Source organism: Limulus polyphemus, unplaced genomic scaffold, assembly GCF_000517525.1.
Source record: "Limulus polyphemus unplaced genomic scaffold, Limulus_polyphemus-2.1.2 Scaffold1095, whole genome shotgun sequence".
NCBI lineage: Eukaryota > Metazoa > Arthropoda > Merostomata > Xiphosura > Limulidae > Limulus > Limulus polyphemus.
In genome coordinates this window covers 103,946-120,538 of record NW_013666705.1, presented here as the reverse complement: position 1 = coordinate 120,538, position 16,593 = coordinate 103,946, and the positions used below count along the sequence as shown (strand labels likewise).

The window sequence follows — 16,593 nt, the reverse complement described above, 5'->3', positions numbered from 1 at the left end:
AGCTAGAACAATCTAGAGTAGATTGAGGCACGTTAGCTATATTCATGTAAGTGAGTTGGTTGTCATATGTTAATACAGACGGTTGAGTACATTATATTAAAACGATTTTTGATATGTATACCAGCAAGTCACATGGCAACCACAGCTGATATGAAGTTGCAGCGGAATGGTATTGTATGATAACTACATTTTTACATTGTTTGACATTTCGTAAGTGGTGTGATTTCACCAAAAATTGATCAAATTTAAGAATGTATATAACAGTCCTTACTGATGCAAAACATTAATACATTCAGGTCTTAGAGATGCGTTCAGATCAGGGGATTAGAATTTCAAAGATGGAGACATCCTTTATATTTAAAGGCATTAGAAAACAAAGAAATGTGGATCTACAATCATAAACGTCAATGGAAAAAGTCGCCCATGTGCCCAGACAACATTATGTAACATAATCAAGAATGATCTCCATCTGGAAATGAGACCAAAAGAATGTAAGTTCGCCAGGAGAAGGCTTCTAGTCATACCTCCCATTCAACAGTAACATACTTCAATCAGATGAATAATCAAATAGATATTTATGCTATTCAGTATAAAAACATACTGGCCAAGCCACTAAATACAGTGCTTATGTGATTGGATTATTTAACTATACACCAAAAAATCGTCGTCCTCGTATATCAAATATTCTATGGAAAGCATGCAGACAAGGGTGCTGTATTTTGGCCATAGCAGCGTTAGGGCAGTTCCTTTTGCAATGAAAAATAATGCTAAAGGGTTATTGCAAAAAGGTGTTTGGTCATTTAGATAGAAAATGACTGAACATGATGATATAGATTCTAACAACAAAATGATACACCAAAATTATTTTTAACATAACATACCAACCTCTGTAAGTGTGATGTAACTGTATGTAAGTCAGTCTGTTATTCTCTGTAAATAATTTTATCAGATGTTTTATAAATAGCCAATCATTATCTGGTAGCAAATAAAAGTATGCATAGAAAAAAAAAAAGAACTGAAGACTGCACAAGCCAGACACTCGAGAACTGTGAGTTTTAGGCTGGGTATTGCTTGAAACTCAGTTATATCTTAAAATATTTGTTTGTTTGTGTTTGTAATTAATCACAAAGCTACACAATGGGCTATCTGTGCTCTGTCCACCACGGGTATCGAAACTCGGTTTCTATCGTTGTATGTACGCAGACATACCACTGTGCCACTGGAGGGCACCTTAAAAGGACTGTAAGTTATAATTAATTAGAGATTTTGTAAGTGTTGTATAATTAAGCAGATCTGATGATATCTTATGATATTGGTTTTATTTTTTCAGGTTTTTTTTTATAACTTTTCGTGTTGAGGTTATATTGTTCAGCTAGAAGTTTTTGTTATTCAGTTTTGTAATTTGTAAAGAAGTCGAATTGTCAGTTCAGTTTTCTTCAATAGTTCTACACTAAAAACAATTAAAATGTTTAAAACCAATATTTTCATAGAATTTTCACAAGATGAAGAGAACTTCAATTTCAACTTTTTTTCTTCTGCCGCTCAACTAGGATGCTATGTAAGTCACTGTTTTTGATGATATATAAGAACTAGATGCTTAGCGAGCAGGGAGAACAGCGCTCAAACACTATATGTCAATGTAGGTAAGTAGGTTGCAAGGCTTTTGTTATGTTTTATGGTGGTATAGTAATACACGCATTTATTGCAGTAGAAAGGGTATGTTGATTCCCAAACTTCTAGCCTATCACAGAACACTTGGGTCTATATCTGACTCAGGGTCAGATAACAATTATACAGTTCATTTCCATTCTGACAATCAGCTAGTAATAATCATCTGTGTGCTTTTGAGGCATAATTTTTACCACTGAAATGGAGGATGTGTTTAAAGTAAACATCCAGACAGCCGTATAATATATGACTTGATATACAAGCCATTGATCATTTGTCAGTACTGGTTGATATCTAGCCCCAACTCCAATGGGAGTGAGCTGTCCACTTCCAGTTCTTGTCTTCCGTCTTATTACCCCATCAGATGATGAGGCTGAGGAGTGGGTGTTAAGGAAGCCAGATACCAGCAGACTGTAGCATCTGAGCATTTCACTGTTAATCCTAAAATTCATAGATAATTAAATCATCTTATTTACTTTCCTTTGATGATTTAGAAACCTCTCTTCCCCAGCCAGAGGAGTCAGTGACTTCACTGTCCACATAAATTTAATCTCAACAGTAACAAGAGTGAAAAAAGAAAATCATGGTGATTCCTTACCTACCCATTGAAAGAATGAGAGGAGAAATGTTGGTACAAAAACTAAACCTGGATGCATTTTTAAATAGATCATAATTTCAAAAACCTAAAACATAGATATAATAAGCTATTGAAGGAGAGAAACCCAAAATACTTTGACTAAATCCTCTCACTTGATAAAGAAGCTCCCCAATGGCACAGTGGTATGTCTTCGGACTTACAATACTAGAAACCGGGTTTCGATACCCATGGTGAGCAGAGCACATATAGCCCATTGTGTAGCTTTGTGCTTAATTACAAACAAACAAACAACTTTGATAAAGAAAGTCAAGCAGTAACTAAGGTCAGAAATGATAGAGGTATAACTTTGCTTTCTAAAACGTTTGGCCCTGACTACACGTGTCACAAGTATCCCAGTTCTAGCAGCTATCTTTTGGTCACTTATCAGAAGAATATATGATGACAGAGAACCAACAAGCAGAACCATCCTATCATTATTATGATAGAGTTCATCTCCAAATTAGTAATGCATTGCAAATGTCACCGTTAGGCCCAGACAACTAGATAGACCACAATCTGTGCTTTCGTACTTCACTAGGAAGGTTATACCAAAAGCAAAGAAATTGCATAGAGGCAGAAGAGATTTTTCAGGCGAGGATGGAGCTTTGTTTCATTTTGCATAAAGTTACACAATGCCAGCCATCTTGCGTCTGAACTGATAAATTAAAGGAAAGGTAGCTACTCTAATAGAATAGTAAGAGTTGATTATCACTCTTATAATACATCTATGGCCCTAACGTGCGAAACATTAATTTGAAGCAATGAAACATTGAAGTATATGATATCAGTTTTCTATTTTTATATTTTCGAAAGGTGGAAGTTGGGTGATAATACTTTGAAAAAAAACAAGGGTAGTTGATGATATTAAGTTTCTATTTTTTACATTTTAGGGGTAACTATCATGCCCACAACTGGCTATAGATGATGATGATGGGTAGAGGGATCTGAAAAGTTGTGGGTTTTGCACCTAAATCCTAATCCCTTATTGAATCTGTATCTTGCCTTCTAGTTTTGAATATGTTGTTTTGATTATGTTTGTGTTAGGTTTTTATGTATAGATGGGCTGGATTCTTTACAGTAGGTGTCTGTACAAATAAACAATAAACAAAACAGCATACAGTCAACTTGTTTTAAAATAATTTATTAAAACAAGTCAAACGTTTCTATAAATGTTCATGACACAGTTAATTACCACAGCTTTAAATAATCTTCTGTTTTCGTCAAAGTCTACACAGTTTGGTTCAGGTACTTCAGAGCACAATTAAAGACTAATTATTTCTTCTTAACTATGATATTACAATACAGTCTGTGATAATTCGCTTTAAAAATTGCCATTATACATTCTTATGGCTAAGCTCCCAATCACACAGTCTATCTATCTACCTAACTTGAATTATATTTTGTAGGCATATTTATAACCTGACTGAGGCCTAGAACGTTCTACATACTATGAGATATTATGATGCAATAATACTCAATCAAAATAACGAGAAAACCTAGAAAGTTCTGATAAAATGGCACAATAACACAACAAGTGCCAATTCACAACAATTGAACTACACAAATCTGCGATAAACTATCACTTCTAAAAATAACTAAATTTAACACAGTTGCCTCTCTCACAAAGACCATTACATCTGGGGTTGTATGAGGAGGTAATAACACTTCAAAGATAGAGTAGCAGAAGCTCTCCATGAAGTCTTCTGCAGAGTAGGCTTTCCAAAAGAAGTCTTCAGTGACAGAGGGACTCAGTTTACCTGAGAATTGATACATTAGCACTAGGTAGCTCTTGGCTTCTGGGTAAGATATTGCATAGTCCACTACTGTCAGCATATATCAGTTGCCCTTGTTCATCCAGTGACACTTTGGCTACCTTCCATATAATTACCGTCCTTTGCCAGATCTCACATGACTTGCAAAATCCGGTCACGAACCCCAGCCAATGGAAGTTGCTAATTATTCTACCCACTGTCCTCTCCTAGGTGTCCTTCCACGATCATTTGGTGAGCCAACTTCATCACTTGCTTCCGGTATTCTGTTGATACTATGATCTGTTTAACTTTCCCAGTAGTATTGCCTGGACAGATCTGATACAGCACTCTCTTTTGGTCCTCTATGCTGTAGGTCTCTTTCCTCTTTGTCTTTTGCTTGACTTTCTCCCGGGCACTGTCCCAAAATTTCTGCAGCGAAGGATCTTTATTCCGTTCTTCCTTCAGTTCCTGTAAACCTACATTTGGAATGTCACATTTCAAGATTTGCAAGGGCTTAATATCTTTCTTGATCTTCATTTCTTGAGCTCTTGTGATGACTGCAGATGCCTCATCAGTCTCCTTTCTATCTTGTTCCTGCAAATTTCTACTGCCTGATATATTGCCAATCACCAAGCCGTAGATACATACACATAGCCTCAAGGTCTACCACATTGTATGGAGTATCCACCTTTATTATTGCTATGGAAAACTTCCTCACTGTCCCATCAATCAGGTACCTTGTCCATCATCTGGTATTCAGATACCAGACTTGTTCTCACTGTTCCACCCAGTGTCTCATAGAACTTTAACTTTAATGTCCTTGACATAACCTTCACCTACTGTCATGTTGTAGTTTCTTGACACTTCTTAATATTTGTCTCAAGATCTGATCACCACTGACACTGTTGACCCATTTGCTAACTTGAGCTGACCAGCAATTATGCACTGGTTAATTATGGTTATAGCACTTTCTTTTTGTGGTGAAACTTACAAATTGTCGTCATTCTGTTTCTTCTGGCAGCACCATCTATGGTGACACTTATTCTTTTCTTGTTTTTTGCCATCACCATCTTTGTCGGTAGCTCTAGACGCTTGTTGGTGACAGTTTTACATTTACTCACAATTTGCCTTATTTTATAGCAAGCATAATATCTCTTCTCCCTTTTGTCCATTGGATTCTTGTAACTTTTAGTGGCATCTTGCTTCTGGTCAACCACCTTTGGTTTCAATATTGACTGTTTATTCTTGGATTTGTTGTTTATACTCCCTCCATGGGCTTCCATATATTGTTATGCCAGCTTAATCGTCTCGTTCACGTCTTTTGGAACACATGATCATGAACTCTTCGTGTATTATTAGATCTGCCAGTCTTTCAAAACCATCTTCACACTTGGTCATGTCAGTCCACCTTGTGAAGTATCACTGTAGACATGCCACAAACTGAAATACAGTTTCTCAAGTGTCAGATTTGACTTCTCTGAACTTCCGGTGAAAACCTTCTTCAGTAGGTTCATGGCGTTTCAGCAAGGCCACTTTTTACTTATAATAGTCCATGGCACCTTTTGATGTCATTCCCACATGCACTTGTAGGTATTTTCCTGTGAGAAGGGGGATTGAGACAGACTGCCCAGTCACCTTTATCATTCTTGTGTCCTCCATCTTTCTGTTGGGTGAGATTGGCAAACTCAATATGTGTTATTTTTCTCTTTATTTCCTGTCTCTCCTCTTTATTCTTTTCTTTTTGTTATTTTGGGCTAATATTTCATGCTCACACTCTTCTTTCAGTCTTTCTCTTTTTCAGCTCTTCTTGTTGTTTAACAAACTTTCGTAGATCACCATCTTTGAGTTCATGTTGCTCGCCTCTCTCTATCTGCTTATCAAAGTCAATCGACATGGTTATATAGTGAGGTTGTGACCTCTACAATATTTTCACCACTGATAGTTGTGCATATATAAGCCTATTTGCCGCTGTTGTTTACATTTACTTTTACCACTGTTTGTCACTGTAGATCCTGGCTGGCTCACCACTGTCAGGTTTTTATGTATGGATGTGCCGAATTCTTTACAGTAGGTGTCTGTAAGTTGTTGATGATGAATTTCAAAAATAAACAAAAGAGCACACAGTCAACTTGTTTTCAAATAATTTATTAAAACAAGTCAAAAGTATATACAAATGTTTGTTAACACAATTAATTACCACAATTGTATCCAGAGCTTTAAATAATCTTCTCTTTTCGTCAAAGTCCACATAAGTTGGTTCAGTTACTTTAGAACACAGTTGACAAGACGAATTATTCTTCTCTGCTCTATTATTACAATGCAATCGGTGATAATTTCACTTACGTTACACTATTTCTTACCACCATTGAATGGTAGTTTGAACTGTTAAAAAGTGTCATACTGGCAACTGCTAGTGGATTAACTTTTTAGCTCAGTTGTTAGATCACCCATCTGGTGTGTGACAGGTCTTAGATTTAACGTGAACCAACAACTTTAAAACCATAAACTGACACATTGTATTGTATTGTATGTAGAGGTTTCATTATATGTTTCAATTATTTTTGTATCTGAGTAGTTTATTTTGTCTTATGTACTATTCTGTTATGAATTCAGTGTTTAGTTAAATGTTCTTAAGTCACACCTGTAAATTTGGTGTCAATATAGTAATACATCATATAGTCATTTTGTTTCTTTTGTGTTGTTCTGTAACATTTTGTCCTTTCTTACAAGAAAATGTAATTGTAATATAATTTAACAAGATGGTGTGGTAAATTCATATCGCCATTAAACCGTCTAAATAAAAAGCGACTTGAAAAATAAGCCTAAGGTAAATAAAAACGAAGTTGTGGTATGCAGGTATCAAATATTTCACCCTCTTATAATGAATATATTTAATATTAAAAATGAAAAAAATCTCTAGTTTAGAATGGCAACAGACACTTTTAGGAAAATGCCAGCAAGCTCTTCTTTCTCCAAATTTGCCAAAGTTTTTTATTAAATGGCCAAGCAAATATTTATGAAAGAAGAAGTTATAAAAACTTGGTAATGAAAAAATTACAAAATAATAGGTTTATATGAAATGACTAAAATCACTTACACTTACAGAGGTATGTTTTGCATTGAGACATCCAATTTTTGATTAATTTATTTTTATTTTTCTCTTAGTCGGGGGTTTCTATTCATCCAGGAGGAGCTGGGACAATTGCACCCATTCACTCCCCCCTCCTTAATCCGGCCCCAAGACTGTGTGTATGTGATTTTCTTCTTGGTGTTGGCTATCTCAAATTTCACTTTTTAATACATTAACATATGTTGACAAATTTATTAAGACATTTTTTATATTCTTTGTGTTATCATGATCTAGCCAATTGTGATGCAGACACTGAATGATTTAAATTTTGCTTCATAATTTCAAAAAACATAAGATTATAGCCTTTCTTCTCAGGTAAATTCACCGATTATGTTGAAAACTGACTCATAATACTGCTGTTGTGTTTTCTCTTCTCTGGTTCATAGTACTTTTCAGCTTGTGCCAAAAGGTTAACTTCCTTGGTGTTCTGTTTTCCCGTGCAGGAAATTTTATTTGGCCAAGTGCTTATTTGATCAAATACTAAATGATATTATTCGATGGCATTTTTGGTCATGCAGATATCAACTAATATCTTGTTATGTTAGGTCTGGAGGGAATGTGTTTTTGCCCAATCAGGTAGTAGTTTGCCAAAATTGGATGCATCATTGTTATAATTCGACATTAGTTATTTTTTAAACGTAAAACTTGGGTAATTGATCTTGAAATTTTTAACTGATGACAGTGAACACAGTTATGCTTGGTAGTGTAATTCCTGATACAACAAAATCGGTAGCATCCTAACTGCTATTTTATCTAATACAAAATGCTACCTGCTACTGGTGGATGCCAGAATCTTTGAAGTGCAAGTGATAACCTATCTTCTTGCATCTGCTGCTGCAACTTTCCATCTAGACTGTGTCAAAATTAATGACTGCTCTTGACTAGACTCTGTATATTTTTAATTTTTTAGGAAACAACTGATGTTGTCATGTCTTGCTTACTCGGTAATTTATCAATTGGTAGTGTTTTACAAAAATGATAAAAGGATGCTATCTTGCTCATCTGAGGCCATTTCTCAACATGTATTCAAGTACAGTTGTTGGAAATCATCAACGTATGCAGTAAACTGAGCCACATACAATGGTGATATTAACTTATTTTAGATCCTTCATGAAGCATTAACATCTCCCACTTGAGATGACAATATGTAGTCATTAATCTACGTAAAAGCTGTACTACCTTTATTATTTTGCTTAGAAGGCCTTCTGTTCTATCTTGGTGGTTTTCGAGCAATTTCAAGATTGGATCGGGAGGTCCAATTTTATTGTGGTATCACTTTTAACAAAATCATTGCAATCTCTACTTCTGAGTTAGGTGCTTGGAAGTGTTTGCTACTTTACGACAGCGGAAGTCGTGCAAGGCTGGGAGCATGCGCGCTGGAGTTTCTCGAAGGATCATGAATTTTCCTGGCAACTCTAGTTTGTTCCAGGCGCCCTCTTTTTTAGTATATAAGCCCGGTCAATAAAGCCAGCAAAAAATAATGGAACTGCATAGATAGATAGATATAGAGATAGATAATTGAGTCAAGCGAACAGTAGGCACCGTAGGTAAAGTGTGTGAATCGCTGTGAATTATAGCGTGTGCTTATAAAAGTAGTTACGTTAAAGTGACTGTGGAAATTCTGTGTTTTACAAAGTTGTAGTGATAAAGAATAAACTAGTTTTATTTAGGAAAGGACTTGTATTGCTGAAGTTCCTCGGAAAGAATTTATACCGGAAATTAACAAATGAACAGAGACGTAACACTACATTCTCAAGTCTTCACTGCTGGTTCTTGAGGAAGCCTCAGTCCCTTTCAGCAATTCGTCTAAATTGAGGTCAATTTTTTGTGCCTTATGTTCTCTACTTTGGTTAGGGGAGGAGAGCAAGCCTAAGAAAAGTACTGTTAATTAATATGAGGCATTATGTTAAATGTCTTGAGATGTTACATTGCGGTTTCATGCGCTCATTTTGTCTCAATTACAATTACACAGAAAAATGTTCAAGTGGTGAAAAATGAAAAGGTTGTTTAGTAAACTGTTCGATAACTTCAGTAGGCTTGCTAGGTGGAATAAAAGTAGTTTGATTTGAGAAGTGACTAATGCACAAACGTTATTGTGATACCTAAAAGTTATTGTGTGTTATCGCTTGGATAATTACGGTTAGGTCATTTTAGTGAGTGATTACTAAACTTTTCTAACATTAATTAGTGACCGAAAATTGTTTTATATGACGCTAATTAGTCAAACATACGTTATGAATAAATTATAGAAAAGAAATGTCAGTATAAAAAAGGGGGCTACCTGTGCTCTGCCAATTGCAGGTATTGAAACACGATTTTTAGTGTTATATGCTCTCATGCTTACCACCGAAATACCTGGGAAAGGGACTGGGGTAATTTACATATAAATTTCCATTCAGAGCTTACCACCTCCCCTCCTCTCCCCCAGTGGCACATATGTAAGTCTATAGACCTACTACGCAAAAAATTAGGTTTATCCGTGAATAAATAAATAGACAATTTGCATGCGTTACAATTGTTCTCATTGTATTTCCTTCAAAGTTGTTGGGCTTTAAAATAAAATTGAGATTTTTTTAAAAGTATTTTGTTATTATTCATTTTAGATATATACACGTAATATTCGAAGACATAAAAGTTTTATAGGTTAAGTACTTATATAGTAAAATAAATTAATTTATATACTCTGAAACTGAAGCCTTTAAAAATGAATAAAGAAGAGATGAAGAATTTTCTCTCAAAATCAGATCAAGTAAATTATAAACACAAGCCTAGAGTGTTTAATATTGCTGTGATAAATTTTCAGGAACAAAACATTTTTGTCTCTCTCCCTTTGTTTTTTTTTTTCAAGACTCACATTTTTATTTTTAAAAATTTAACACAGCAACCAAAATGGCGGCTTGTCCACGGTGTTGTGCTGTGTCGAGGTGAATAAATTTGTATTATTAGTACGGCAGTTATACTTGTTGTGTGTGTATTTTTAAATTTAATTGTCTATAAACTTTCGTTTTATTTGTACATGTAATAGGTACGTGAGATTTGGGGTAATTTCTACTAACAATGTAGAACTATAGTACTATTACTAGTACTAAATAATAAGTAATGCCACTATTTTAAGTATTTAATGTATGACTATCAGTATTATTGTTTATGTTAGATTTTTATTGTCTAACTCTAAGTCTCAAGCCGTTTTAGCCAAGCTACTGTTTAAATTATCGTATAAAATTGAAATTAATGATAACTATAGTAAAGGCACCCTTGTAATAGTATCATAAAATTTTTTACCAAAACCATGCCTTTCCAATTTTATTTTTAGTAATATTTCTACTACTGAGTACTAGTACTAAAGACGTAGTAAAATTACTAGTACTAATTGGTCGACGCATACATCTAATGGTCTAAAAAATTTAACTAACAAACATGCCTTATCCCTTTATCAGTATCAGAAACCCAAAAGATAAAGTGAATTGCTGTGATTTTTGTAACTGTATACTTTCCCCTATGAAACAGTTAACTTTGAGATCTAGAAACTTAATATAAATTTCATCATTTTTGTTTTTTATTTGAAATAACTGGAGTGCATACAATGAATATTAATATTTTATTATTCTTTCTGCTCAAAACAGTATGGTTTCTAAAGTATTTTCCATTTCCATTTTGTAGATGAGAGTCAGAATGCTTAATGCCAATGTTTCATGGAAATGTGACAAAATATGACCTAGAGATATATTAATGCTAAAGAAATAACATGTTTTTGCATCTTGTTGGGGCAGGTGCAAGATTGAGCAAAGTGTTCTTCATTTGAGGAATAATGAAAAATGTCAAGAGCTGCTCCATTTTAATTCTTGTATCTTTTTGAAGCCAGTAATCATTAAATAAATAAGCTTCAGATTCTGGAGAATAGGAGACAAGATAAACACCATTAATTGTTTGCAAAATCACTTTCTATAAACTTGCATTGCATGGTAAGACAAGAACATGAAGGCTACAACACTACTACTAGTACTAGGCAGCCAGTGTCCTTATATACTTGCAGGGGTTCTTAATAAGTTAAGTACATGAGGATTCACCAAGCTAAGTAAAGAGTAATGCTTGCTCACTTTTTGTTTATTAAGCATTGTTCTTTTATCGGTTTATGATTTCAAGCAGTCCATTGTGTAATCCAAATCAAATGAAAATATTCGTTAACTGACCAATCCAAGTTCATGCTCCATTTGTTTTTCTTTACAACTTTTCTCTGTTGAAGATGTGATGGTTTGTTCATCTGGTTAAGAGCTGATTTTAGCTTAAAGGCAAGAGATGCTAACATTCTACACATTTAATTTGGCTTTAATGAGTAATCTGACCATCATAAAAACAAATTATATGAGGTTAAAGTATAGGGTTGTTGTTTTGGTATATTTTAGTTAGTTTAGCTGGTATTGGATAATTAGTTTTATTACTACAGGTATAGCTAATCATAAGTTATGACATTAGGCTTAATACTAGATTGTTAGGCAATTTTTTAGTTTTTAGGTTTCTTCTACCACTAATTTTAGGATATAGGTTAATATAGCTATTAAATATTAGATTGAAACAAAGAGTTTTCACTAGTGTTAGCTAAGTAAGTAGGATAATTTAACTTATAAGTTTAAGTTGCTATTTTTGTTATTATTTGATAGCTGCTAAATATTTAATACATTTGTAAATTGTTTAAATTAGCATGTAGTTGTGCATAACTAGAAGTATGGGGTTCATCATAGCTGCAGTACTAACATTGGTAATTAATGGAATAATTAGTGCTTTAAAGGGGATTTTGGTGTTTCATTTACCTACAATCTAATACTTTTATGTACAGTTTGGCTTAGCAAGTTTAATGTGACTTTAGTTAGAATTTTAGCTGATAAAACAGGCTAAATATATTGTATTATTACATAATTATAATATAAAACTAGTTATTTGTCACTTTTTATTTTCAAGATAAACTTAATCACCTTAATGAGACGATAATATAGTGATGAAATAGCAGTATATTTAAATCTAAGTTAGGCCAGACATGGTTTTCAGTAGGCTACTTCAAATACTTGTACTTAGCATTGATTATTTATTCCAGGCTACAGTGGATATGAGTAGTGCAAGTGTTAAGCATTCATAATTTTTAACATGTGATGGGTGCAAGGAGTGGGTTTTATTTGGGATTTCAGGACTGGTATTTACATTTAAAGGAATAGTAAAAATGTACAATTTGTATATAGAGTTTGCAAGTAGGAGGAGTAACTTGAGGCTTAGATAGGGTAGAGGCAATGGATAAAGAGAAGGGTAAACTGTGGGAAATAGCAGCAGGATTTAAAGAGGAACTTTAGAATTTGCATATAAAGGATATAGTGGCTAATAATTATTTTCTTGTTTTTAGAAATGGTACTAATAGAGCTTGTAGTAGTGGATTTAATTGAACAACAGATTTCAGCTTTTTATTTACACATGAGGAACTAGGGGAGGGAAGGTTGAAAAAGGAACAGATAAGGATGGAAATAAAAATAACTGAGGTTATTGTTACAGCTGATTCGTTAGTACAACACATGGATAGAATAGTCTGTGGTAAAAATTGGAAGAAAAAAATTAGTTTATGCTATCCAGGGGGCAGAGGTTAAGGATATAACTAACGGATAATGTAATATAGTAAAGGGTGCTAGATGTGATGCAGTCTTTTTTTTGCATATAAGTGCTAATGATGTAGGGAAGGGTATGTCAGAGGAGCTAATTGTTAGGTACAAGGCATTCAAATAAAAGGGCCATAATAACTTAATTCTGTCAGGGATACTGCCAAGAATTATTTGTGGGATGAAATTATAAGTAGGTTATCACTAGAGCTGAATGCTAGTCTTAGGTTAATATGCAGTGATGAGCAGGTTGGTTGTTTAGATTTGTGGAATTAGTTCAATAGGAAAAGGGTGATTTTTGGAATGGATAGTTTACATTTAAATAGGATAGGATTATTAATTCAACTGTAAAGGCAGCTGTGAACTAGTATTAGACAGTGGTGAGGGCCAGAATAAGAAGAAAAAATAAGACATAGAGAAAAGTATAGTTTAGAACAAGCGAAAGTATCATCCTCAGTGACGGGAAAAGTTTATGTTAATCTACCAATTTGAATTATTTCATGGACTGTAAAAAGGTTAATGTGTTGCACACTTATACTGCCCACCGCAAAAAGTAATTGTTGAGCATTTCAGTCATGCTAAGAGCCGCTCAACAATACCATACAGTAAATATACGTTTTTATTCTTTAAGTTACATCATGTTTTGAAATGTGAATGGTAGTGTGATTAATTCCTAACAATTTAGTATATAGTATCCAGCTTGTGAAATAAAATTTGGCATCAGTATTATTCATCCCTGTTCTCCTGTCATTTCAAAAGTGAATGTTGAGCTTTGCCTGCATGCCCAGCTTTTCAAACAGGAGGCAGACGAACGCTTGGGCGGCCACTATATTACACAATATATATATATATATATATATATATATATACATGAATGTAGTTCAAAAGTAGTTTTAATGGTAGGCTAAAGTGTTATTATTGTAGTGCAAGGAGTATAATTAATAAAATGGGTGACCTTATAGCACTGGTTGAAACAGAAGATTTTGTTGTAATGATAATAGCTGAAACCTAGTTAGATTTATACAGTTTTGATTACAGAAATTTCTTTGAAATGTGGGGATATAGGTTATTAATAAGGGTAGAGTACTGAAAAGAGGAGGAGGAGTGGCTTTATTTATGAAATGAGTTACTGTTCAAGTTGAGGACATCAAAATCAGTGGTATTGAGGTTGAATCTGTTTGGGTTAGTGGTTATGAGGGGAGAAGGCTTTCAGTTGGAATTTGTATCGACTACCAGATGAAATTAATGAGAGCCTCTACAGTGAGATAAATTCAGCTGTTTGTGAGGTTATAATTATGGGAGATTTCAAACACACAGATCAGGAAATGTTAGAGTGAAATCATGAGGGAGACAGGTTTTAGAAACTGTTCAGAACCTACTAGGAACAATGCTATTTTAGAATTATTGTTAATTTCTAATGTAGAAATGTTTGATAGAGTGGAAATTGGGGAACATCTGGGTGCAGGTAATAATTGCTCAATTAGGTTTGGTGTTTTGCTGCATATAGAGATAAGGAATAATGATATTTTGGTTTCAAATTTCAAAAATAAATTGAGGGGATGAGACAAGATTTGTCTGTTATGAATTGGAGATACTGATTAAACCTGAAAAGATGTTTTAAATAAATTCTTAAATATCCAAGATAGGGATATTCCTTATAGAAAAAAAAGGGTGGCTGCAACTGAAAAATCAGGTTGGCTTACAAAGGGTATAAAGGATAATATTAAAGAAAAACATTATGAATTTAAGTTTAAACTAGGGTTTCCCGAAATAGTCAATATTAACCCCCTGAAGTTAATGAGACTGTACAGCGGATGAATAAAGACCATGTGTCAAAAATGGCCCTTAGGGTAAAGTTGCCCTATGCAACCAACTGCTCTATGCCTTGTAGCAGTTGATTACATAGGCCAACCTTACCCTATGCCTAGTAGCAACAGTGAGCATATGATGTTCATTCCTTTTCTCGAATCTTCCACAGTGTATAAATTCACAAGTAATGAAAAATACATATTTTAAAAATAAATTTTAATTTAATTACTTGCTTTATTTTATGATTCTTAAAAAATATTAATTTGGGGGTCGATGACAACTTTATAAGTTTGTCAAGGGGTCGATAACTCAAAAAGGTTTGGGATACCTTGGTTTAAACTGACTGCAATGATGGAAATTTGGAGGATTATGGAAGATCCAGAGAGTTGGTCCGACAGGAAATTTAAAACTATTTGAAAAAAGTTTCATACTAAAAACCAAAATTATGTATATAAAAAAAGTTGGTTGAAAGTGTAAAAGATTATTAGGAAGGATTTAAATAGTAAGGGTAAGCAAAAGACTAGGATGGGAGTAGGGCCTTTGAGGGATGGTACAGGAAGGCTAATATTTGATTATTATGGGATGGCTGGGTTATTAAATTCTTCTTTTTGTTCAATTTTTACTAATGAATATTTAAACAATATTCCTCCTGCTGCACAGTTAGTAGATAGAAACAAGATGACTGCATTCTTTGCTTGTCAAAAATAATATTGGGAAGTTTAAAGAATGATAAATCTCCTGGGCCAAATAATATATACCAAATGAATAATGTTAAGGATTGGACATGTTACCAACTTTCTACTGTTTTTTCAAAGTCCTCGAATATGAGACAGGTGTCAGAAGATTCAAAGTTGACTAATGTTAGTTTTCTTTTCAAGGAAGGTGATAACAATTCTCCCAGTATTTATTAGCCCATTAGTCTTACAACAATGATGGAAAAGCTTTTGAAAGTCTGATAAAAGATGCCTTGCAAAGTTATTTAATAAAGTTCAAAATTTTGTTGGATAGACATCATGGATTCACTAGAGAAAAATCATGTATTACTAATCTTTCAACATTTTTTTTAAAGAACTTATTGTTCATGTAGATGAGGGTGCTGGTCTGGATTTATTGTATCTGTTTTTCAGAAAGTATTAGATAATGTGCCGTATAAAAGACTTGTTAAAAGTTATTTTCGTGGGTGTGAGGGACAGGTTGGTTCAATGGATAGAAAACTAGTTGGATGGAAGAAAATGGGGATTGTTATAATTGGAGTTCAGTCATATTGGATTAATGTCATAAGTTATTTTTTTTATAAGTGTGATGGATAGGTTGGCTCATTGGATACAAAACTGATTGTATGGAAGAAAGCAGGGAGTTATAAATTGAGTTCAGTCAAACTGGATTAATGTTATAAATGGGTACTTCAAGGCTCAGTGTTAGGACTTCTTTTTGATTAACACCAGTGATATAGATGAAGGAATGGTCAATAAATTATTTAAATTTGCTGATGATATTAAAGTTTTGCATATTGCTGGCTGTGAGGAGAATGAGGAAAATGATCTACAAAAAAGATTTGGATTATGTGGTGTGTTGGGCAAATAAATGATAGATGGCTTTTAATTATAATAAATGCAAGGTACTGAGTGTGGGATATTACAGTTTGAATTTTGAGTAGAAGAACCTTAATAGTGTTGTGGAAGAAAAGAATCTAGGTGTTTTTGTTGATGCCTCTTAAGACATCCAAGCAATGTTTTGTTGCTAGTGACAGATAAAAGAGGATTTTAAGTTGTATATTAACATGACATAACATTTTGGGACAACATGAGACCAATTGGTTCATCTTGGCTGTTCCATCTTCTAAACTAAATTAAAATAATTTTAGAAAAATCTGAAAGCCAACCCTTATCATTCATATATTTTATCAAGCTTTTTCTTAAACTTGCGTAAATTTACTGCCTCTGCAACATCCGAAGGCAACCC

The 16,593-nt window shown here is 33.9% G+C and overlaps 1 protein-coding gene across 1 annotated transcript in view; it reads left to right on the top strand.

The window, feature by feature from the left end:
* The first annotated feature begins 10,022 nt into the window (after positions 1-10,022).
* The window catches only part of LOC106462105 (cold shock domain-containing protein E1-like), a 59,987-nt gene continuing 53,416 nt past the window's right edge, over positions 10,023-16,593 (top strand). The window contains exon 1 of the mRNA XM_013921991.2: positions 10,023-10,110. The gene's annotated coding sequence lies outside the window, so the exon portion shown is untranslated. The remainder of the gene's footprint in view (positions 10,111-16,593) is intronic.